Raw genomic sequence first — 24253 nt, 5'->3', positions numbered from 1 at the left:
CTATTTTCAAGTTTGCTGACTCTTCCTTCTGCCTGTTCAAATATGACTTTGAATTCCTCCAGTGACTTTTTCATTTCAGTTACTGTACTTTTCAACTCTAGAATTTCTTTGGGGCATCTTTTTAAATTTTCTCTTTATTGGCATTTCCATTTTGTTCATACATTGTTCTTATGATCTTGCCCACATATTTCTTTAGTTCTCTGAGTATTTTTACAGCAATTGTTTGAAAATCTTTGTGCAGTATGTCTTTCTTGTCTATCTCAATGATAGTTTCTGTTTATTTCTTTCCTTTGATTGGCCAATACGTCCTGGTTTCTTTATATTTCTTGAGATTTTATTTTGTTGAAAATGGATATTTGAATCTAATAATGTGGTTCTCTCAAAATTAGATTCTCCTCCTTTCTAAAGAGTCTGCTTGTTTCAGTTTTTTCTTATTTTGATTAAGCTTGCCCTGAAGTATAAACTTACGGTCTTTGCAGGGCTTTTCTGAGCCTGTGCCTTTTCCTAGGCATGTATAATGACTTTCTAATTTCCCCTGGATATGCAGTTCCTTTTGAATGTCCTTTTCTTCTCTGTCTGACTTCAAAAGAGGAAAAAGAGAAAAATGAAGGAGGGTAAAAAAAAGGAAGGTGCCAACTCATTACCTTCCCTGGAATTCACTTGGACCAGAAGCAGAAAGGCTTTCAACATTGGAGGGGGGTGGTACAAATAATAGTTGGCCACCTCTGTGTCTGAACTTCCATGATCAGGCAATCAGAAGAAGCAATCAGAACACATCTTCAATATTTAGAGTACAGAGTCCTCAATGCCTATCTTTGCTCTTGCAAACTGCATTCAAGCTGCTCCAAGATCAAGTACACAGCTATCTACCTTGGCTGGTGCTTTGGAGAGGGAGGAGCTGCTACAGTGCTAACAGTTGAAATCAATTAAAATTAATTGCAATTTACTGTCCAAGCCTTTCCCTGGAAGCTGCAAGCTTTCTATAGACTCCAGATTACAAAATAATTGCATCTTCTAGTGCATTTGTTTTCTAGGTGAGAGGACAGATTTCTGGTGCTTTCTACTCTGCCATCTTCCCAGAATCCCCCTCCTCAGTTAAATATTTTTTAAAAATACAGAGTCTGCAAATATCAACATTGCTGTAACTGAGGTGATTTCTTTCTTTTAAAGTAAAAAAAGAAAAAAGAAAACATTAACATGACCACCTGTTTTTACTTGGAAGAAATTCTAGAGTGCAAATGTATTTATATGGAATAGTGCTTCATGACATCATCAAAAAAACCATGATCTGACTTCACGTGATTCCTATAAACATACAAATATTATTCCTAATGATGCCAAGATTCTGTGATTCAAAATGTGGAGTGAAAGCGGAGAGAAATTAGATCTTTATGAGAAACTTACATGCATATGAAATCTGGACTCTGAGAGAGCTGATATTCATGATATATCTTGGAAAACAAATAGAATGTGATTTATTCGTTCACTCCTTTACTCATTCATTCATTCATTCAGGGAATATTTATTGCATGCCATTATGTCCCAAGCACTGTCCTAGACAATAAAAAAATACAACAGGGAACAAAAAGACAAAGTCTGTTTCTCATAAATCTTACATTCTGACAGACACAAAAATAGTAAACACCAACAAATGTTATACACTATTTTCAAAGGCAGGGATCATAAAGCAGGGAAAGGGAATAAGGAGTGTCAAGGTGGGGAAAAGTGCTGCTATTTCTTCTGCAGTGTTGGAAGCCCTCGCGGTAGTAAATAATCTAATACAGTTGAATTATAGTTAATTCAGTCAGTAGTCAAGCCTTCCTTTCAATCAGTTAATATGCAACACCCAAATTAGCCTAACTTTCTCCACCTGGAGATTCTTTTGATCTTTTTTTCCTTATTAAATTAAAGTGTACCAAAATGCTGTGCTTGTTGCTTAGTGGATCAGGCAGTGTGATGTACAAAAACCTGAATAAATACCCCTCCACCCCCACCCAGAGGTGCATGCAATTATTAGAGTGATTCTTTAAAGAACTTGTTAAAATGCCAAAATAGTGCCACAGAAAATACGTCAAATAAAGATTGAAGTTTTCTTTATGAAAAAAAAAGTGTTTAACGAGGGTTTATGGGGTTTTATAAAAACACCTTAACACCTTACAGACCTAAAGGGGAAAAAGCTCTATTTAAGTATCATGCACCAATAGCAGACCACCCAATGCTGATGACTAGAAGCCTCAAACAGACCCATCCTTGGGAGCCTGTGTGGAGACCCTAATTTTATGGTCATTTTAATTGTATTTGGGTTATTACCTCATGCCCCAGCAAACACCTACAGTATTTAATAAAAATGAGCATAGAACACTGTTCTAGTTAAAGTACGTATTAACCAAAATCATAAACTAAGTATGCTTTGCCATAAATTAGCTGGGTGTTTAGTGTTTCTTTGCCTTTAAGTTATATTTGTTTTTTATAACATGGTAGGCTTCACTATGTACCAAATCAATGTTAATTGACTTAGCATTTGACACAATCTCCTATCTCTAGCTTATAAGCCACAAACACACCTGTCCTGCATACTATAAAGTGATAAATACAGTTAATCAACCCTCCATATATTAAAAAGAATGACTATAAAAATCACTGGGAAAAAATTTTAATTCAAAAAAGTTTTAACATAAAAAATAAAAAAATTAATCACTGGGACTGAAAAATCAAACAAATCTTTTTTTTTTAAGAACAGGGTGGGGGAAAACTTCATTTTTCATTTGTCTAGAGTCTAGTTGTAGTGGTACTACTTACATCAAAGTTGATTCTCATTCCGAAAGTTGTGGTCTTCCTCTGCAGAACAAAAGGAAGTACCTTATGTAAAATTTAAAAATAAAATAAAATTAAAAAAAAAAACAAAACAAAAAAAAAACAAAAGGAAGTACCTTGAAAAACTGAATGCCTTCATTTTACATTTGTCTAGAGTCTAGAAAGTGGATTCTTATTAATTTTTTGCTTCAGTGGTCTGCAGAAAGTAAATGATCAGATGAAGACAACATATAGAATACAGAACTGATGTTCTATACCACCACAACTATTTCAGCAAAACTCCTTTAAATACTAATTTGTAGATTCTTCTATTCCTTACCTGGTCATTCCATAATCCATTAAATTTAGATCTGTGCATTCCTTCCTCTGAACCATCACACCAAAGGAGTTCTTCAGTTCTGTTCAGTTCATTCCCTCAGTCGTGTCTGACTCTTTGAGACCCCATGAACCACAGCACGCCAGGCCTCCCTGTCCAACACCAACTCTTGGAGTCCACCCAAACCCACATCCATTGAGCCAGTGATGCCATCCAACCATCTCATCCTCTGTCATCCGCTTCTCTTCCTGCCCTCAATCTTTCCCAACATGAGGATCTTTTCCAATGAGCCAGTTCTTCGCATCAGGTGGCCAAAATATTGGAGTTCCAGCTTCAGCACCAGTCCTTCCAATGAATATTCAGGACTGATTTCCTTTAAAATGGACTGGTTGGATCTCCTTGCAGTCCAAGGGACTCTCAAGAGTCTTCTCCAACACCATAGTTCAAAAGCATCAATTCTTCGGTGCTCAGCCTTCTTTATAGTCCAACTCTCACATCCATACATGACTACTGGAAAAACCATAGCCTTGACTAGACAGACCTTTGTTGACAAAGTAATGTCTCTGCTTTTTAATATGCTGACTAGGTTGGTCATAACTTTCCTTCCAAGGAGTAACCGTCTTTTAATTTCACGGCTGCAATCACCATCTGCAGTGATTTTGGAGCCCAGAAAAATAAAGTCAGCCGCTGTTTCCACTGTTTCCCCATCTATCTGCCATGAAGTAATGGGACCGGATGTAGTTCTCAAGTATTCCCAAATCTCCTAATTGCCAAAACTGCTTGTCTCTTTTCAGTCAAAAGTGATTTGACTTCTCTGTAACTTCTACCTTATAAGGTAGAGCACTTTTTCCTCCATGAAACCCTTTCCAACTTGGGTTTCCACACAATCACCATCCTGGATCTCATCCTCCAATGTTCTAGATCCTTCTCAGTCTCCTTTGCAGGCTTCTTTTTCTCTGATCATCTTTTAATTACTGATGGGCCTATAACATCCTGGACATTTTTCTCTTTTCATTCTTCAAACACTCCCTGAGTGATTCTGTAAATCTTATTAGTCGACTGACTATACAATTACTTTCAAATTGAATGTATGATGTCTTCCTCCTCCAAGAAAAATCCATTCCTCCCCCAGTGTTCCTCGTCTCAGTAAGAACAGATATCACCTGCCAGGTGCTAGCGCCAGAAATCAAAATGTCAGAATTCTCTCTTTCCTTTACCTTCCGTGTAGAGTTACCCAATTTAGCAATTAAAAATACAGGACACTCAACTGAATTTTAATTTCAATAAACAACGAAGGGACTTCCCTGGTGGTCCAGAGGTTAAGACTTTGCCTTGTCTTGCAAGGGGCGAGGGTCCTATCCCTGGTTGGAGAGCTAAGATCCCACATGCCTCATGGCTAAAACAGCCAAAATATAAAACAGAAGCAATACTATAACAAATTCAATAAAGACTTTAAAAATGATCCACATCAAAAAATATTTTTAAAAAACAAAGAATGAATAATTTTGTTTTGTTGTTGATGTTCAGTCACTCAATCATGTCCAACTCTGCAACCCCATGGAGTGCAGCATGAGAGGCTTCCCTGTACCTCAACATATCCTAAAGTTAAATTTTTGTATTAATATTTCCCAAATAATTAAATGTAACTGTATTTGGCAATCTTATCTCTACATCTGGGTTTCCCAGCTGACACTAGTAGCGAAGAATCCACCTGCCAAAGCAGGAGATGTAAGAGATGCAGGTTCGATCCCTGGGTTGGGAAGATCCCCTGGAGAAGGAAATGGCTACCCACTCCAGTATTCTTGCCTGGAGAATCCCATGCACAGAAGAGCCTGGTGGGCTACAGTCTATGGGGTCACAAAGAGTCAGACACGACTGAGCACAGCACAGCACCTCTAAATCTAACCAAACATTTAGCTCCTAAATATTTCTCAAATCTTTTCATGTCCCTTTATTTCCCATTGCTTTCATCCTAGATTTAGCCACCATTGTCTCTTGATTAGATCTCTAATAGAACCTCTCAAACAGACTCCCTGAATGCTCCATGACCCCGTAAAATCTACTCTCTAAACAGCAGAGAAAATTTCTAAAAGACATGAATTATATCATGATGATATATCCTTAAATTTCCTCTCAACAAATTCCTTATTATTAACACCTCAGTATTGGCCTCTGTCTACCCCCTCCAGCCTACATTTTAGTTCTTCTATTGAGTTTATTACATTTGGGCCACAATTATCGTATTTCAATGCTTCAGACTCTTTTGGAGTCTTCCTGCCTTCACACAGACAATTTCCACTGCCTCAGCTTTATAGACCACTGATAACATAATTTTTAAAGAAATTTACTGAGGTGAAATTCACATAGGACAAAATTAACCATTTTAAAATGATTAATTCAGTGGCATTTAGTACATTCACACTGTTGTACAAGCGCTACCTCCATATTGTTCTAGAATATTTCCATCATACCATCGTAAAACCCTTTACGGAAATCCCCGGTAGTCCCGTGGTTAGGGCTCCATGCTTCCACTCTGTACTTTCAATCTTTGGTTGGGAAACTAAGATCTGCAAGCCATGTGGCATGCTTCACCGCTGAAAAAAAGTCAAAGTAAAGCCCTTTACTCAGTAAGCAGTTTCTCTTCCCTGCTCTCATCTCCCCGCATCCATCAACCTGCTCTCTCTCTGTGTATTTGCATATTTTGGACATTTCATGTAAATATAATAGAACCATACAATATGTGGCCTTTAGGGTCTGGTTTCTCTCATTTAACATAATGTTGTAGAGGTTCATTCATTTTGTGGCAAGTATCAGTTCTTCATTCCTTTTTGTTGCTGAATAATATTCCATTGTACATATATACTACAACTTGTTTATTCATTCATTTATCAATGAACATCCAGGCTACTTCCATCTTTTGGATATTGTGAGTAATACAGCTTGAATGTGCTTGTACGTGCACTTGTTTGAACATGTTTTTTGCTACTTTGGGGTATATATCTAAGCATGGAATTTCAAGTCATACGGTAACTGTAGCTTAACTACTAACTTTTTGAAGAACCACTAAATGGTTTTCCACAGCAGCTGAACTATTTTACATTCCTATCAGCAATGAATGAGGGTTCCAACTTCTTCATATCCTCATCATCTCTTTTTAAAAAATTTTTTTATTGAAGGGTAATTGCTTTACAGAATTTTGTTGTTTTCTGTCAAACCTCAACCTGAATCAGCCATCAGTATATATATATATCCCCTCTCTTTTGAACTTCCCTCCCATCTCCCTCCCCACCCCACCCCTCGAAGTTGATACAGAGCCCGTTTGAGTTTCTTAGCCATACAGCAAATTCCCATTGGCTATCTATTTTACATATGGTAATGTTAAGTTTCCATCTTACTCTTTCCATACATCTCACCCTCTCCTCCCCTCTCCCCATGTCCATAAGTCTCTTCTATATGTCTGTTTCTCCATTGCTGCCCTGTAAATAAATTCTTCAGTACCATTTTTCTAGATTCCATATATATGCATTAGAATACTATATCCATCTTTCTCTTTCTGACTTACTTCACTCTGTATAATAGGTTCTAGTTTCATCCCTTTCATTAGAACTGACTTAAATGCCATAAATTCCTTTTTATGGCTGAGTAATATTCCATTGTGTATATGTACCACAGCTTCATTATCCATTCATCTGTTGATGGACATGTAGGTTGCTTCCATGTTCTAGCTATTGTAAATAGTGCTGTAATGAACAATGGGATATATGTGTCTCTTTCAATTTTGGTTTCCTCAGGGTATATGCCTAGGGGTGGGATTGCTGGGTCATATGGTGATTTTATTGCTAGTTTTTTAAGGAATCTCCATACCATCTTCCTTAGTGGCTCTATCAATTTACATTCCCACCAACAGTGCAAGAGTGTTCCCTTTTCTCCACACCCTCTCCAGCATTTATTGTTTGTAGACTTTTTGCTCATCAATTCTTGTTATTATCTAATATTTTGATTATACCCTTTGCATATGCTAGTTGGCCATTTGTATATCTGTTTTTCAGATATTTTTTTAAACTGGGCTGTTTGTCTTTCTGTTGTTGAGTTGTAAGAGTTCTTTATATATTCTGGATACTAAACCTTTATGAGATAAATATTTTGCAAATACTTTCTCCCATTCTGTAGGTTGTCTTTTCACTTTCTTGGTAATGCCCTTTGATGTACAGAAGTTTTTAATTTTCATGAAGTCTGCTTATTTTTTTTTCTTTTGTTGCTTGTGCTTTTGGTGTCATATCTAAGAATCAATTGTCAAATCCCTGGCCATGAAGATTTATTCCTACATTTTCTTCAAAGAAAGGAACATGTTCTTCACCTAGAACCAGACATCCTGGAATGTGAAGTAAACTGGGTCTTAAAGAAGCATCACTACGAACAAAGCTAGTGGAGGTGATGGAATTCCAGTTGAGCTATTTCAAATCCTAAAAGATGATGCTGTGAAAGTGCTGCACTCAATATGCCAACAAATTTGGAAAACTCAGCAGTGGCCACAGGACTGGAAAAGGTCGGTTTTCATTCTAATCGCAAAGAAAGGCAATGCCAAAGAATGCTCAAACTACCTCATACGCTAGCACAGTAATGCTCAAAATTTTCCAAACTAGGCTTCAACCATATGTGAACTGTGAACTTCCAGATGTTCAAGCTGGATTTAGAAAACGCAGAAGAACCAGAGATCAAATTGCCAACATCCATTGGATTATCTAAAAAGCAAGAGAGTTCCAGAAAAATTCCAGAAAAACTTCTGCTTTATTGACTATGCCAAAGCCTTTGATTGTGTGGATCACAACAAACTGTGGAAAATTCTTCAAGAGATGGGAACATAAGACCACCTGACCTGCCTCCTGAGAAATCTGCATGCAGGTCAAGAAGCAACAGTTAGAACTGAACATGGAATAATAGACTGGTTCCAAATCAGGAAAGGAGTACGTCAAGGCTGTATATTGTCACCCTGCTTATTTAACTTATATGCAGAGTACATCATGAGAAATGCTGGACTGGATGAAGCATAAGCTGGAATCAAGATTGCCAGGAGAAATATCAATAACTTTAGATATGCAGATGACACCACCCTTATGGCAGAAAGTGAAGAAGAACTAAAGAGCCTCTTGAAAATGAAAGAGGAGAGTGAAAAAGCTGGCTTAAAGCTCAACATTCAGAAAACTAAGACCATGGCATCCGGTCCCATCACTTCATGGCAAATAGATGGGGAAATAATGGAAACAGTGACAGACTTTATTTTGTTGGGCTCCAAAATCACTGCAGATGGTGACTGCAGCTATTAAATTAAAAGACACTTACTCCTTGGAAGAAAAGTTATGACCAACCTAGACAGCATATTAAAAAGCAGAGACATTACTTTGTCAACAAAGGTCTGTCTAGTCAAAGCTATGGTTTTTCCAGTAGTCATGTATGGATGTGAGAGTTGGACTATAAAGAAAGCTGAGCACAGAAGAATTGATGGTTTTGAACTGTGGTGTTGGAGAAGACTCTTGAATGTCCCTTGGACAGCAAGGAGATCCAACCAGTCCATTTTAAAGGAAATCAGTCCTGAATATTCATTGGAAGGACTGGTGCTGAAGCTGGAACTCCAATATTTTGGCCGCCTGAGGTGAAGAAGTGACTCACTGGAAAAGACCCTGATGCTGAGAAAGGTTGAAGGCGGGAGGAGAAGGGGACAACAGAGGATGAGATGGTTGGATGGTATCACCAACTTGATGTACATGAATTTGAGCAAGCTCCAGGAGCTGGTGATGGACAGGGAATCCTAGCATGCTGCAGTTCATGGGGTCACAAAGAGTCACACATGACTGAGCAACTGAACTGAACTGAACTTTCTTCAAAGAGTTTTATAGCATTTAACTCATATTCATGTCATTGGTCCATTTTGAGTTAATTTTTATATATGGTGTGAGGTAAAGGTCCAGTTTGATTCTTTTGCATGTGAATATTCAGTTGTCCCAGAACTGTAACAGAACTTTTTTCTATCTTTTCCCCCATCTCTTTTTACCTCTCCTGTCCAGCCCCTCTATGTGTATCTTTTAAGGCTCAGCTTACCTTCCTTGGATACCTGCTCCCTCCCTCTCAGAGTAAGTAAGGTCCCGTATTAAATGCCCACATTGCACTGTGTCTTTAACTTCTGCCCTCTCTGCTACATTGTAAGTTTCAGAAGATAAGGGCTTATGTCAGTCTGATTCACCAAATGTCAAATGTCACCTCTTCTATAAAGACTTACAGGATTCTGTAGCTACTTATTCACTCTTTGATAACATCCTGAAGCTAGTTCCATAACAGGACTCAGCATAATGCATTACAGTTTATTGTTACAGGTCTGGTCCTACAAATAGGCTATAAAGTCTTCAATGACAGGGAACAACCATCTTCTTTTTTCTTTAGTGCCTCAGACAGCACCAGATACAGAGTAGAAACCCAACAAGTATTTGTTAAATAAATCAATGAATGAATATGTAGGCAGTGAAAAAAACATGAATGAAATTAATAATTATTTTTTTGTATTCCCATAAGTGTAAGGACCTGCAAGTTGCCTTAGAAGGATGTAGTAGCTGTTCAGGTCTCCATCATATTCTCCAGGCCACCTGTGGATCTGCCCTTCACATTTCTGTTTAAGTATATAGAAATTAAATTCCTGGGTCAATGAGCCAGTGAGACAAGCCAATTAACAGACTTCTTTTTAAGTTTTCTAGATGCAAGGCACTGTGCTGGGTATTATACGACAAAGAAAATAAACATAGGGCATGATCTCTGTCCTTACAATCTAGGTTCGTGGATAAGAAACTAAAATGAAAGAATGAATTATATAACAATCAGTGGATAATATAAAAATAGTCTATAACTAAGTAATAATCATCTAACACTTTAAAGCTATACATGGAATGGAATTCAGAAATAAATAAGCTTTATTTATCTAAGAAATCTTTATTGCATACCTATCATTGTAATAGGGTCTGTTGTAGATACTGGGAATCTAGACATGAAGAAGACATCCCTGTCTTAATCGAAAACTCTTTTGAGTATCTGAATAAAATTATGCTCCTCTCTCTAGGAAAGTGCTCATACACATTCACGATGATACTGTGAACAATATCATGAGACCAGGAGTCAAGAATGTCTCACCTAGAGGATTTCTCTAGGGAACAGAAAACGATTGAAACCTAAAATAAATTATGCTTATCAGTTACTATTTTTTTTACATACTTCCTTATATCCATGTGTTTAAAAGTAAAAGTTTAGAAAACACGCCTCTTAGTGTGTATCTCAGAAAAAATTTAATGAACTCAGATTGCTACATCTTCCCAGAGCAGAAAAGCACTAAAATCATTAACTAGAGATGTTTGTTCCTTCTGAGTAGCAGTAATCTCTTCCTGAGATACATGCCTGACTGCATTGCAATGTGGGAAACCTGGGTTCAATCCCTGGGTCAGGAAGACCCCCTGAAAAAGGGGATAAATAGCTACCCACTCCAGTATTCTTGCCTGGAGAATCCCATGGACGAGGAACCTGGCGGGCTACAGTCCATGTGGTCGCAAAGAGTCCAACATGACTGAGCCATTACACTTTCACTTACTTATGCCTGACTGCATGTATTCCCTAGCCGAAAATCATCTAGAAGCTGGCTTTCCCTCTAAGTCTTAGGTGGTTAGTCTAAAACTAAGTGGTTTCCTCAGAGCTATTGAGAGACTGTCTCTTTGGCTACTGTCCACAAAAAGACCCTAAATAAAACTTAAGCTCCCAACTCTCACGTCGCGCATTTTTCTTTAAACTGACATAGACATTTAGTCAGGAGCACAGTTTAACAGCCTGTACTTGGGATTGGCATCTGAAGCGAGGGGCAGTGTTGTATGCCAGAGCGCTTGATCTGTGGGGTCTCTGCTAACTTCAGGTAGTTAGCGTTATAACTGAATTATAGAACACCCAGTTGGGTGTCCAGACAGATACAGAATTGCTTGGTGTGGGAAACCTACAGATTTGGTGTCAGAGCGTCTGTGTGAATAGAAAAAAACAGTTTTTCCTTTAATGGGTTAACGGTTATACTAACGTATTATTCTTTATGTCAACACTATGCTATTCATTTCTTTTTTTAAGGAATGGACTATTTTTTAAAATTTTTATTTATTTATTTGTCTGTGCCTGGTCTAAGTTGTGGCATGTGGAGTTTGTTGTTGTTTTTCTCAGTTGCAGCATGCAGAACTTTCAGTTGCAGTCTGCAAACTCTTATTTGCAGCATGTGGGATCTAGTTCCCTTACCAGGGATTGAACCCAGGCCCCCTACATTGGGAGTGTGGAGTCTTAGCCACTGGACCACCGGAGAAGTCCCTCATTTGTAATAGAGTTGTCTACTCTATTGGATGTTAATTAAATAGATTAATAGATTTAATAGATTGGCATCTATTAAATGTTTCATAGAACATTTCTAGAAAAATTGTCTTTTCAAATAATTTTTAAGTACATCCCTGACAATGGGGATCTTTGAGTGACTAATGTTATCTTGTGGTGATGACCTCAGACCTATATATAAAATGCCCTGAAATAACATTAAATATTTTCTGAAGTAGGCCATAGATGATATAAGTGAAGTCTAAGAAAAATCTACTGGTGAGACAGAAAGATTGGAAAGGAGGAGGGTCATGGTTAGGTAATGAGAAAGGATAAGGATTTGCATTCTGGTTGGCAGCAAGGATGCAAGGGAGATATTAAAGACATTCACATTTTAAAGTTCAGGATTTGGCATTTGAAAAATAAGGAAGGAGGCACAGATGCTAGTTATCATGGAAAACAGTCACATCTTGATAAAAATAAAGAAATTGGGAAGGACATATGATGAACTCAGTTTTGGCCCTGTTGAACTTTAAGTAGTGACAGAACATTTGGAGATAGGAGGCTGGAACTCAGAAAAGAGATTCAAGCTGGAGGCACATTTGGGTGTCATCAGCAAAATGTTAATTGCTGAAATCAGTAGGATGTATGCTCTCGTTGATGGTAAAATTGCAACAATGAAAGTCAGAGAAACAGGGGCTGCAGAGGTAGAAAGACTAGAAATACTTTTATGCCCAATTATTTATGGAAAATGTGACCAATATGGTTTAAAAATTACAGCAGGCAACTTTTGTAATGATACCCATCTCTGAACCATCTCCCATCTCTGGGAATGTATCACAGTTATAGCAGTGAGGTCCAGTGGCCATGCTGCAACATGACCCTGCACCTTTACTGATCAAGAGAACATAAAACCTAACCTAAACAAACATTCTCCTTCTCTCCCTCTCTCTCTCTCTCTTTCCCTCATCGCCCCCTTACTCTCACATGCGCACATTTAAAATTTACATAGTCAGTGCTAGTCGCTCAGTTGTGTCCGATTCTTTGTGATCCCATAACCCACCAGGCTCCTCTGTCCATGAAATTCTCCAGGCAAGAATACTGTTGTGGGTAGCCTTTCTCTTCTCCAGGGGATCTTCCTGACCCAGGGATTGAACCCAGGTCTCCTGCACTGCAGGCGGATTCTTTACCGTCTGAGCCACCAGGAAAGCCCAAAACTTATGTAAAGACACTGAAACTGGGCATCAGGCTTATGGGAGAGCTCCCCAACAGGGTCAACCAAGTTCCACTTCTAATGTCCTTTAGAAGCTTTATCTCTAAGGTTTGGTTTTCGGTACACCTGTCTCTTTCTAACAAATACTATCATACCTGTTTCTGCTTTAAGGTAGTTGAAGTCAGTTTTGCTATTAACAAAAGACTCAAGTAATACCATTGTCTTAATCTGTTCAGGATGCTATGACAAAATACCAGATATCAACAACATAAGTGTATCTCTCACCAATCTGGAGGCTGGATAGTCTAAGATCAAGGTACACGGAGATTTGGTATTTGGTGAAGACCCACTTCCTGATTCACAGATGGAGGGCTCAACCCTGATGACTTAATCATCTCCCAAAGACCCTCCTCCAAGCCCCATCACACTGGGGTTTAGGTCTCAACGTGTGAAGTTGGTGGGGTCACAGACACCATAGCAACCACAGATATTTAATGATCATTCCTCCTGTGCTACTCAAGCTTTAGCGTGGATATGAATCACCCAGGCATCTGGTTAGAGGTAGGTTCTGATTCATAAGGCCTGGGGTGGAGCCCAGGAATCTGCATTTCCAACCAGCTCCCAGATGATGCCATTAAGGCTGGCAGACACACTTAAAGTAGCAAGGCATCACATAACACTATCTCTGGCAAAGCAGACAAGCCATACACACATGAAATAAATAATTCAGGGTATCACTATACAGCAGAAAGTACCCTGGAGTGTCTTTAGCCTTGTTTCTGTTTAAACCTGCTGTGTTTAAACTTGCAAATCACTCAATCAAATTGGACCTCGGTCTCTGTATCTGTAGGAAAGTGACAGGATGACTATCACATGCCCCTCAACTCTTAAATTCTCTCCATGATTAGGGTTAAAATTAATTATACAAACAGGGAGAAGATCAATTTAGACAACTGTCCATTATATTTGTGTAATAAGAAAAGTTATTTCCAATAAAAAATAGACATTCAATAATTTCAAAAATGTGTACAAAATATTGGCTGGAAAAACAATAATACTACATACAATATTATCTTCATTTGTTATATATGTGTGCATACACACATACGTAGAAAAGCCTGAAAGTGTTTGAATTCATTGTTCATTCTAAATCTTCCTCTTTTTTTTTTTCCTGTAATTTCTCCTATAAACAAGTATATTTTTTATATAAGAAACCCCAAGTCTATGACAGATCATGCTCATCCTTACCAATCTCTGAGTGTCCCAACACCACCCAGCTGCTCCCCATCTCAGCTGGGAATGGCTCAGTTGGTCCCCATGTCAGAAGCTTCCATCTCATGAGTGAGCAGAATCTGGAAGCAGTTTATCCAATGCTCCTGGAGGTGAATTGAGACTCCTGGGAATGAGCTACCATTTGATCTCACTGGCCTTCTGCCCAGCTTCTGGTTTTCACCCTAGCTCCCTGCTGGGATAGAAGCCCAGCCTTGAACTTCAGCCAAAAAAGCTGTAGCCCTCACTCCGCAGAATTCTTGCCAGCCCAGGAGGCAGGCAGTGCGAGGGGTACCGCCACCACTACCATCCCAGTCTCCCCAGACACTGGATTGTCCGCTTAGCCCAGGGAGACCTCCCAAGACTGCAGCTCAGATAACAGCTCAGATAACAGTAAATTCTCCCCCAGGCCTGCCAAAAGCCTTTTACAAATGACTCCTTTACATTCAGAAGTAGGCTGGAAACACAGCAACCCACTTTGCAGGTTAATTCACTGTATGGAAGAAATAGCAGCTCTAGTTTAAGAGTTGAAATGTACATGCCATTCAATCATCTTGCAATCACCCATTATAACTTTTATCTATGCTTGCTTACATTATGGATGAATTGTGATCCTATAACATTTGGGGGACTTGGTTTCCTTATCTGTAAAGTGACTGGACAATCCTTCAATTAAAATTGTAGATAAATTTCTTTACCAAACAATCATATTCACTTTTCAGATCCATTTTGTTTCTCCCATGGCATTCATACTGCTAAGTATTTTATGATTAGTGGTGCACATGTGTTTTTCTTCTGCGAGCTCCTTGAAGGCAGAGATTTTGTTTTACTTGGTCTTGTACCCTGAGCTTCTTGCAGAGTTATTAGCTCACAGTGGGCCTCAGTAAGCATTGACTGGACTACAATTATTACTGTATAATAAGAACTAAGTCACAATACCCCAAATACTCTGCTCTTGAGCAAAATAAGTTTTCCTTATAGTTCTTAACAGTTCCTTACACCGGGAAAATGTCATCTTAAGATATGATTTGTAATTTTCAACTTTATCAGGGAAACTTTCAGCTCTTTTGACTCTTTAAGAGTTGGGAAATGGAGGTGGGGAGGGGAAGCCATTATGGATTAATATAATCCACCTTCTTCAAAAAAGCTTTAGGGCAGTTTGCAACATACCCAAATAGGCAGGAATTGGCAAGCTTTGCCTTATGGATGCTTAGAAGCTCTGATGCTACTTCTCCATGGAGAGAACAAGCCTGCAAGAGTCTGGGTGATGAGGAAAGGAAATAGGTACCAGAGAGAGCACCTGAATGTCTAGATAAACGATAAAAGTGTCAGGCTAGTGGTAGGACTTGAGCTAGGCTGGAGTACAAATTTGCTTCAGAGATTCCTTGGGTCACTTGAACATTTTATAAAATATGTAACTATTAGTGTCCCTTCTTACCTCTAGTCGAGAAACAGGGGTAAGAGTCTAGAGACTAAACGATAATTTTCAGAAAAAGGTAAATGCAAGACTCCCATAGAGGTATAAAAATAAACATGTGTTAAAGATTTTTTAACAAATTATATGATATGAGAGAACCAGACAGATGTTATAACCATTCAAAGGAAAAATCTAAACACAAATTTATAAGGAGTAAACTAGTCCTGAGTTTAGAGGGCCAAAACTAGCTTTTCCATGTGTGAGAGGAAATAAAATCACTAGTAGAATAGACATAACACACATCTATCAGTTACCTAAAACTTACAGGGACTCTTAAAATAGCTCCATGACAACAAACCAGGCTAGAAACAGACTATTTGGAAAGGTAGGCTACAGGTGAGACACAATTTTCCATTAAAACAGACTTTTTTTTCTACAGTGTTTACTTGATCTTTCTAACCTAACAGATATTTCAGCCATGCGTTGGCAATCGAATTGTTGGAATTTCGTAACTGAATTCTCTCCTGGTATCTGCTGCTGCTGCTGCTGCTAAGTCGCTTCAGTCGTGTCCGACTCTGTGCGACCCCATAGACGGAAGCCCACCAGGCTCCCCCGTCCCTGGGATTCTCCAGGCAAGAACACTGGAGTGGGTTGCCATTTCCTTCTCCAATGCATGAAAGTGAAAAGTGAAAGGGAATCTGAGACACCGCTAATCTACGGTGCTCACTAAAAAAGAGCCCATTTTTATATCAGAGATCCCTGTGTGATAGAACTGACCTTACGTTTTCAAAGTTTTTGAAAACCTGATATTCCGTATTAGACATGCTGCATTCTGGTGCAGAAATGGGACATGGGTGTTCCTTATAAACAAGGCCAAATTATTTTCTTCAAAAAGTAATGATGGGGACTTCCCTGGCAGTCCAGTGGCTGAGACTCTGCCTTCCAGGCAGGGGATGCAGGTCTGATCCCTGGTCAGGGAATAAGGATCCTGCATGCTGGGGGGTGGTGAGGGGCAGGGCATGGGGATGGTGGTTAGCCCATGCATGGCAACTAAGACCCGAGGCAGCGAAATAAACAAATATTTCTTTTAAAAAAGTACTGTTGACTCTGCTCATATCCTCAGATGAGTATTCAGTCGAGACCCTAGGGTTCTGTGCCATAAACATGAAAGATAATTTGGGCTTGAGACATTCTGAAGCCTGGTGTTACTAGTCACCAGGCTTCATACTTGGCAATAATTCCTTTAGGAACAGCATCATCTCTCTGACCGCTCAGAGTGTTTCCATAGGTTGAGAACCAGTCTCAGTGGTGTCTGTGCTCTTCTATGTCAGTCACCCAATCAGTAGAGCCTTCTCCAGCACCACAGTTGAAAAGCATCAATTTTTTGTTGCTCAAGACTTTTTTTTTAAATTGGAGGCTAATTACAACATTGTAGTGGTTTTTGCCATACATTCACATGAATCAGGCATGGGTGTACATGTGTTCCCCATCCTGAACACCCCCCCCCACCTCCCTCCCCATCCCATCCTTCAGGGTCATCCCAGTGCACCGGCCCTGAGAGCCCTGTCTCATGCATCGAGCCTGGACTGGAGATCTGTTTCACATATGATAATATGCATGTTTCAATGCTATTCTCTCAAATCATCCCACCCTCTCCCTCTCCCACAGAGTCCAAAAGACTGTTCTTTACATCTGTGTCTCTTTTGCTGTTTCACGGATAGGGTCATTGTTACCATCTTTCTAAATTCCATATATATGCATTAATATACTGTATTGGTGTTTTTCTTTCTGACTTACTTCACTCTGTATAATAGGCTCCAGTTTCATCCACCTCATTAGAACTGATTCAAATGTATTCTTTTTAATGGCTGAGTAATACTCCATTGTGTATATGTACCACAGCTTTGTTTTCCATTCGTCTGCTGATGGGCGTCTAGGTTGCTTCCATGTCCTGGCTATTGTAAACAGTGCTGCAATGAACATTGGGGTACACGTGTCTCTTTCAATTCTGGTTTCCTCAGTGTGTATGCCCAGCAGTGGGATTGCTGGGTCATATGGCAGTTCTATTTCCAGTTTTTTAAGGAATCTCCACACTGTTCTCCATAGTGGCTGTACTAGTTTGCATTCCCACCAAGAGTGTAAGAGGGTTCCCTTTTCTCCACACCCTCTCCAACATTTATTGTTTGTAGACTTTGATAGCAGCCATTCTGACCCATGTGAGATGCTACCTCATTGTGGTTTTGATTTGCATTTCCCTGATAATGAGTGATGTTGAGCATCTTTTCATGTGTTTATTAGCCATCTGTATGTCTTCTTTGGAGAGATGTCTGTTTAGTTCTTTGGCCCATTTTTTGATTGGGTCATTTATTTTTCTGGAATTGAGCTGCATGAGCTGCTTGTATATTTTTGAGATTAATTCTTGGTCAGTTGCTTCATTTGTTATTATTTTCTCCCATTCTGAAGGCTGTCTTTTCACCTTGCTTATAGTTTCCTTCTTTATGGTATAATTCTCACATCCATATGACTACTGGAAAAACCATAGCTTTGATTATATGGACCTTTGTTAGCAAAGTGATGTCTCTACTTCTTAATATGCTCTTGAGAATTCCTTGTTCTACAAGGAGATCAAACCAGTGAATCCTAAAGGAAATCAAGCCTGAATATTCATTAGAAGGACTGATGCTGAAGCTCCCAGGCTTTAGCCACCTGATTCATAGAGCCAACTGATTGGAAAAGACCCTGATGCTGGGAAAGATTGATGGCAAAAGTAGAAGGGGGAGGCAGAGGATGAGACAGTTGGATGGGATCACGGACTCAATGGAATGAGTGTGCTGCAATCCACGAGGTCACAAAGAGTCGGACATAACTCAGTGACTGAACAACAACAAATTAGTAGAGCAATGGTTTCTCCCTGCGAGTTAGGCCCTGGATGCAAAGGCAGAAACGGGGTGGGCAGCTGAGCCCCTCCCTCCTAAGGCTCTCTCCCATGACACATGTGCTCAGTGAGTTACGTACCCCTTGGCCATCCTCCTGCGCCACCCTGGTGGTCTCTCCTATCTTGACCCAGGCGCTGAGCTGCCTTTGTTTGCTTCTCTGAACTTGTTCTGGGGGTGTTTCTTTTGGTTTTATCCCCTCAGCTCCCTCCCAGAACCCTACTCCATTCCCTGCTACCCCAGGCCACTCCCTCTTCTCAGGAATGCTTCTCTTATCTCTATTCCTGTCAAGACAGCTGGCAGTTTTATTCAGAATCTCAAGACTCCTGTAATCTTGAGCAAGCAGCAGGCTGGGAGGAGGGATTAGGATCCCCTTGGCTAAACCGGGAGGAGGGGAGGTTCCTACCAAGCAGCCACTCTTAAAAACTACCAGTTGGCTGCCTTGACCATAAAAGCAGTTCAGCCTAGCCTTTGGTGAATGTCTGCTTTTTTTTTTTTTTTTTTAATAGAATTGTGTCTGCATGGACCCACCCGGGTAGGTTGGCTGCAAAATATACATTCCAATAGCTGAATGAGTTGACCTGTTGTATGGGGTTACTTAGTATTGTTCATTTAAATACTGGAGAATGTCTGTCAAATACAATGGTTTTCCTTGAGCACAGCTGATGTTAAACTGTTCTGACAGTAAATAGGCAACAACAGGTTCTGCAGCTTCTAAAGGAAAATCCTGGTTTGTGTTAATAAAACCATGTCATCAGCTTGGATAGGGACACATACTTCACTGTTTCTTATGCTTTGCAGCATCCACCCTGTTTATTTAACAGCAGTATCAAGTTATACAGAAGTGAGCTATGATGCCAAATTAGGACACTACCCTGTTTTATACATTCAGAATTGGAATTCTATGCCCCTCCGAGGAAATTCAGAGGGACACCAGGATTATAGAGCTTAATTCACAGATTCATCCAAAAGATATTCTTTGATTGCATCACTGTTCTATAAACTGGAGACATAAAGATGAGTAAGACACAGTCTCTGTCCTGGGACAACTTAAGATTTAGTGGAGAAGAGAGTGCAAATGAATATTACATAGTTTTACAGGATAGGGCTATCAGTCACTGTTGTATTCCTGATGCCTAGGATCCCTAGAAATGTGTGCACTTGAATAGAAATGAAATTCAACGGTGGTATTATGATATGGCATTATGGAGGCACTAACAAGGGATCTGATCAGAAAATAAAATCAACATAAAATGTCACTTTTTGGTTTTTATTTCTGATATTTTAAAAAACTGAAATAATAAAAGTAACAAATAAAATATTAAAAAATCATTCAAAATCCCATGACTTCATTATTCTTAACTATTATATTTCTGAATAATAAACACCTGAAACCTGCTCATTTTTCAGATAAAATATATCCTGAGAGCTAATTAGGGAAAAAGGGGTTTGCCTAAGAGCAATGGCTTTTGTTTGGTTTGGTTGTTTCAACTATAAGTGATAATAAGAATTACTAGATCCTAACTTGGGGCTTCCCTGGTGGCTCAGATGGTAAAGAACATGCCTGCAATGCACGAGACTTGGGTTCAATCCTTGGGTTGGGAAGATTCCCTTGAAAAGGAAATGGCAACCCACTCCAGTATTCTTGCCTGGAGAATCCCACGGACAGAGGAGCCCGGAGGGCTGCAGTCCATGGGGTCGCAAAGAGTCAGACATGACTTAGTTACTGAACAACAACAATAACTTAGTGAATGAGTTGAATCTGTAGAATACATAGTGATCATTATATGATGAGGCAGACGGCTTCTTACATGATTGGATATTAGTACCACAAGAGTTCCTTTCAAGAGGCTCTCCATGGACAACACTTTTCCAACATTCACATCCATTATTGGTTCTGTCAATTTAGCCTTAAGTCATTCACTGAAGTCAATCATAACCACCCTTTCCTCTCAACAAAGACAAGAGAGCTATAAAATTATCTGCAGTTAATAAGTCCATGTGTCTTTCCAGGTGAGCCATTTGAAAGACTGTTCTACAAAATTTGCAGGATGTATCTGACTCTCAGAAGACTTTCTTGAACCACAGAAAATATTGAAGATCAATGTGGAAATGCAGATTTTTAATTTTCTTTATATATCAAAAGGAATGAGTATAAATCTTTTTAAAAAAGAGTCTCTCCTCAGGAATAGCACTCCAAAATTCAACACCAAATTTTTCTCTATCTTACCTCAATCTCTCTGACTTTGCCAAGTCATCTCTTTGTTTCTAAGTTTTCACACCTAATACATTATATCAATCACTGCTGCTGCTACTGCTGCTAAGTCGCTTCAGTCGATCACTAGAAGGTGATGAAAACCAAACTGTGACTAAGGATTAGAGAGGATAAATAAGTTCATAGTTTTAAGAAAAGAATAAGCTACAGATACCAAATTCCTTTAAGGCAAAAAGGCAACACGAAAATTGTGCGTTCACAGTTTTGACCTATGATTTCTTCACCTCTAAAATGAAGAGTTGAGTTAAATATCTCTTGGGTCCAATGTGGTTTAAAATTCTTCTATCATGTTATTCTATTATTGTAAGAATTATGTCAAGAAAAGAAAAAAATAGCAGAGAACAAAACAGTATATCTAGGGACTTCCCTGGTGGTCCAGTGGTTAAGACTTTGCCTTCCAGCGCTGGGGGTGTGGGTTCAATCCCTGGTCAGGAAGTTAAGATCCCACAAGATCCCACAGGCCTTGTAGCCAAAAATCCAAAAAAATATAATAGACAGAAGCAATACTGTAACAAATTCAATAAACAGTTTAAAAATGGTCCACATAAAAAAACAACTTAAAAAAAAAATACATTCACAGTAAACATCTCTAAAGTCCTTCGAATTTAGCTTCTTCAGTAAGAAAGTGAAATCTCAAAAAGGCTTAGTTGGTGGTGAAAAGGCTAAAGCCTTTAGCCTGACTCAGGCCCAAGGTCAAGGAATTAATATAGTCAGAACCACAACAAAGTAGACATTTAGAGTAGTTTGGAAAGGAATTTGCTATTGTATCCACTTTGGTTTTATTCAAAGCCATAGAAAAATTACTTCAGAGCAATTTTTAAACTGTGTTTAATAATGAAATATCAACACAGATACAGCATTAGGCATTCCTCTAGGCTATTCATATGCTTGCTTCTTGGGTGGCTGAAGGCCCTCAGCTTCCAGTGTCTTTGAGGTGTGTATTAATGGCTTAGTACAATGAAGTATCTTAATGGCACATTTACTGAAGCTCTTAATCTACTCCTTGAGGGTGAAGAGATCAAGTGCATCCCTGTTAAAGCAAGAGGCTTGCTAGAGGTGGTAGAGTGGCTGCTGCAGCCTGGGATCCATAGACTCACCCTGTGGCTTGTTGATAACCTCAACTTGTCAAAGTTATAACTTGTCACTCCTGCATTTTGAGTTAGAACCAAGACGTTTCATCAATACCTGTCAATCCACACCCAGCAAAGAAAGCAATACAGTGTCAAGCGAAGGATTTAATTTAACGAGCTGGCCATAAAGCTGTCATGGGTTGTTTTTCCTTAGCCTCCCTTCTTTCACCACTTCTCAAGCCAAATCCAACCAAATACACAGGGTTCAACATCGTTCTGAGTTGAAAGAAATCCCCACAGACTTCTACCCATCTGTATAACCTACTAGAGAACTGGCTGGCCAATAGGGCTCTAGCTTCTTTGACTGTTAAGAGATTAAACTAAATGGTGCCTAGAGCTAACATTCCATAATTCTATCTCATTTTTTCCCCGCTTTGGGTAACCAGTAGCTTGAAGAACCCTGAGTAAAGCTGAATTTTCGGCTTTCGCCTCAAGGAAATTTGATTTCACCTTTTTTGAAATAAAATCTCGACGGTACAAAAAAGTTGAAGGTACCTATTTTAGCTTTATTTCTTAAGGTGGTTTTTAAAGAAGGAAACTAGAAATGGCTGCTATTTAAAGAAGTGGTCATATAGAAAAAAAGAATAAAAGTTATAACTGAAAGTGAAAACTGTTCTCAATGAAATAAGGCCACATATGAGTGCATCTTCTTTTTAATGTAGGTATAAATATAATGCCTGTGTCCCTATGTTAGAAGTGGGCTTAGAAAGAAGGGGCCCCTGAAAAGGGACTGCTTTCTTTCTCTTTTTCCTTTCTTTACTTTCTATTTTTTTTTAGTACAGTTGATTAACAATGTTGTATTAGCTTTAGGTGTATAGCAAAATTATTCCATTATACATATACATGTATTTGTCCTTTTTCAAATTCTTTCATTCAGGTTATTACAGAACACTGAGCAGAGTTCCTTGTGCTATATGGTAGATCTTTTTTGGTTACCTAGTTTAAATATAACAGTGTATACCTGTCAATTCCAAATGCCCATATCTATCCCAATCCATCTAGAGGGGCAATATACAAGAAACTTGGTTTTATAACAAGGGTCTAATGTGGAGATGGAATGGGTTTAAAGAGTGGATTCTGTAACCAAGTTGAGTAACTTAACTTTTAAGCTGCAAAGGACAGTGAAGTTAAGCTAAGTCGTACAGAAGCAACTGAATGCCTTCTCCATGAAATAGTCTACTCTTCAGTTGCAGTAGGATTAAAGTAGTTATTTCAAAGTTTCTTCAACTCTCCCTTTTCAGTGATTCCTGGAACTTTCGAAGACTTACCCAAATGAAACACATGCCCAGTTCGAAGGCAAATCTACCACAGAAAAAGCCTCCTTTCACACCCAGGTCTATCTCACCTCAGCCAGTTTATCCAAGATTCTGGCCTTTCAGATTTCTGAGCTCAAATTTTCATTTCAACTACACCACCTCCTAGAAATACCTAATGGACTATTAAAGAATTGGCAATGAGTAAAAGAAATATTTCATAACTAGTATTTGTATTTTGGTTAGAAAAATTCACAGGTTATTTTAATTCCCAGCTATAGAGCAATTGAGACTAGAATTTTTTTTTTTTATCTAGCTTTTTCCTAAACTTCCTGTAAATCATTAAAAATGTATCCCCAGTTGGGACTACAGTTAATTAACGGTTCTTTGCAAAATCCATCTGTAAAGATTCAGTATAAAATACATTTTATTTCCCATTTTGCTTGGTGGTGGTGGTTTGGTCGCTAAGTCATGTCCTACTCTTGCAACCTCATAGACTGTAGCCCGCCAGGCTCCTCTGTCCATGGGATTCTCCAGGCAAGAATACTGGAGTGGGTTGCCATTTCCTTCTCCAGGGGATCTTCCCAACCCAGGAATCGAACCTGGGTCTCCTGCACTGCAGGCAGATTTTTCACCAACTGAACTACAAGGGAAGCCTTCCCATTTTGCTTGTGATCCTAAATTATTCGGTGCCTTTGCTTAGGCTAATCTTGACCTAATTCTCATAAAAATAAACACAGTGGTGTTAGAGTTCACAACCTTTGGGCACCATGGTTGTATTCTTGGAGCTAACACTGCTCTTGTGTAATGACACAGGAATATGAAGAATACCAAAGTTCTAGAAAGAAGCAACCAGAAGTGAGTTTATCCCCACATAACTTCCATTAATGAAGCTGTTGACATCTTACAATTTTGAATTAAGACTCTCCCTCTGTATCATGTTGAAATATTCTTTGAAGCCATCATTTATTATATGCTTACCATTCAGCAGGAATCAGTTAAATGCTTGTTTAGTGATGAAGGGTCCCCTTAGCTCATTCACACTTGGTCTTGTACTTCTGAGACCCAGAACATACACAGAAAAGGAAACTAAAGTCAGTTAATGGTAGACTGTTATCAACTACTGATTGTCCCTCAAACAACCTTTATAGTTCTAATGATTCCATAAAGTTTCAAAAAAATCAGTATTAGAGATGGGCTTCCCAGGTGGTGTTAATGATAAAGAACCCACCTGCCAATGCAGAAGATGTAAGAGATGCA

At 39.0% G+C, this 24253-nt stretch overlaps 1 long non-coding RNA gene across 1 annotated transcript; it reads right to left on the bottom strand.

Annotated features, from left to right (window-relative positions):
• Positions 1 to 1379: 1379 nt before the first annotated feature.
• On the bottom strand, positions 1380 to 24051 carry LOC129630001 (uncharacterized). Its single transcript, XR_008703457.1, has 3 exons — positions 23975 to 24051; positions 2800 to 2859; positions 1380 to 1554 (listed from the first exon to the last, which is right to left on the bottom strand). It is a non-coding gene; the product is annotated as an uncharacterized LOC129630001 (long non-coding RNA).
• Positions 24052 to 24253: the final 202 nt, after the last annotated feature.

The sequence above is a fragment of the Bubalus kerabau genome, chromosome 16, assembly GCF_029407905.1.
Source record: "Bubalus kerabau isolate K-KA32 ecotype Philippines breed swamp buffalo chromosome 16, PCC_UOA_SB_1v2, whole genome shotgun sequence".
Classification (NCBI taxonomy): Eukaryota; Metazoa; Chordata; class Mammalia; order Artiodactyla; family Bovidae; genus Bubalus; species Bubalus kerabau.
The sequence above is the reverse complement of the archived record's forward strand: the minus strand, read 5'-3'. Positions and strand labels throughout refer to the sequence as shown.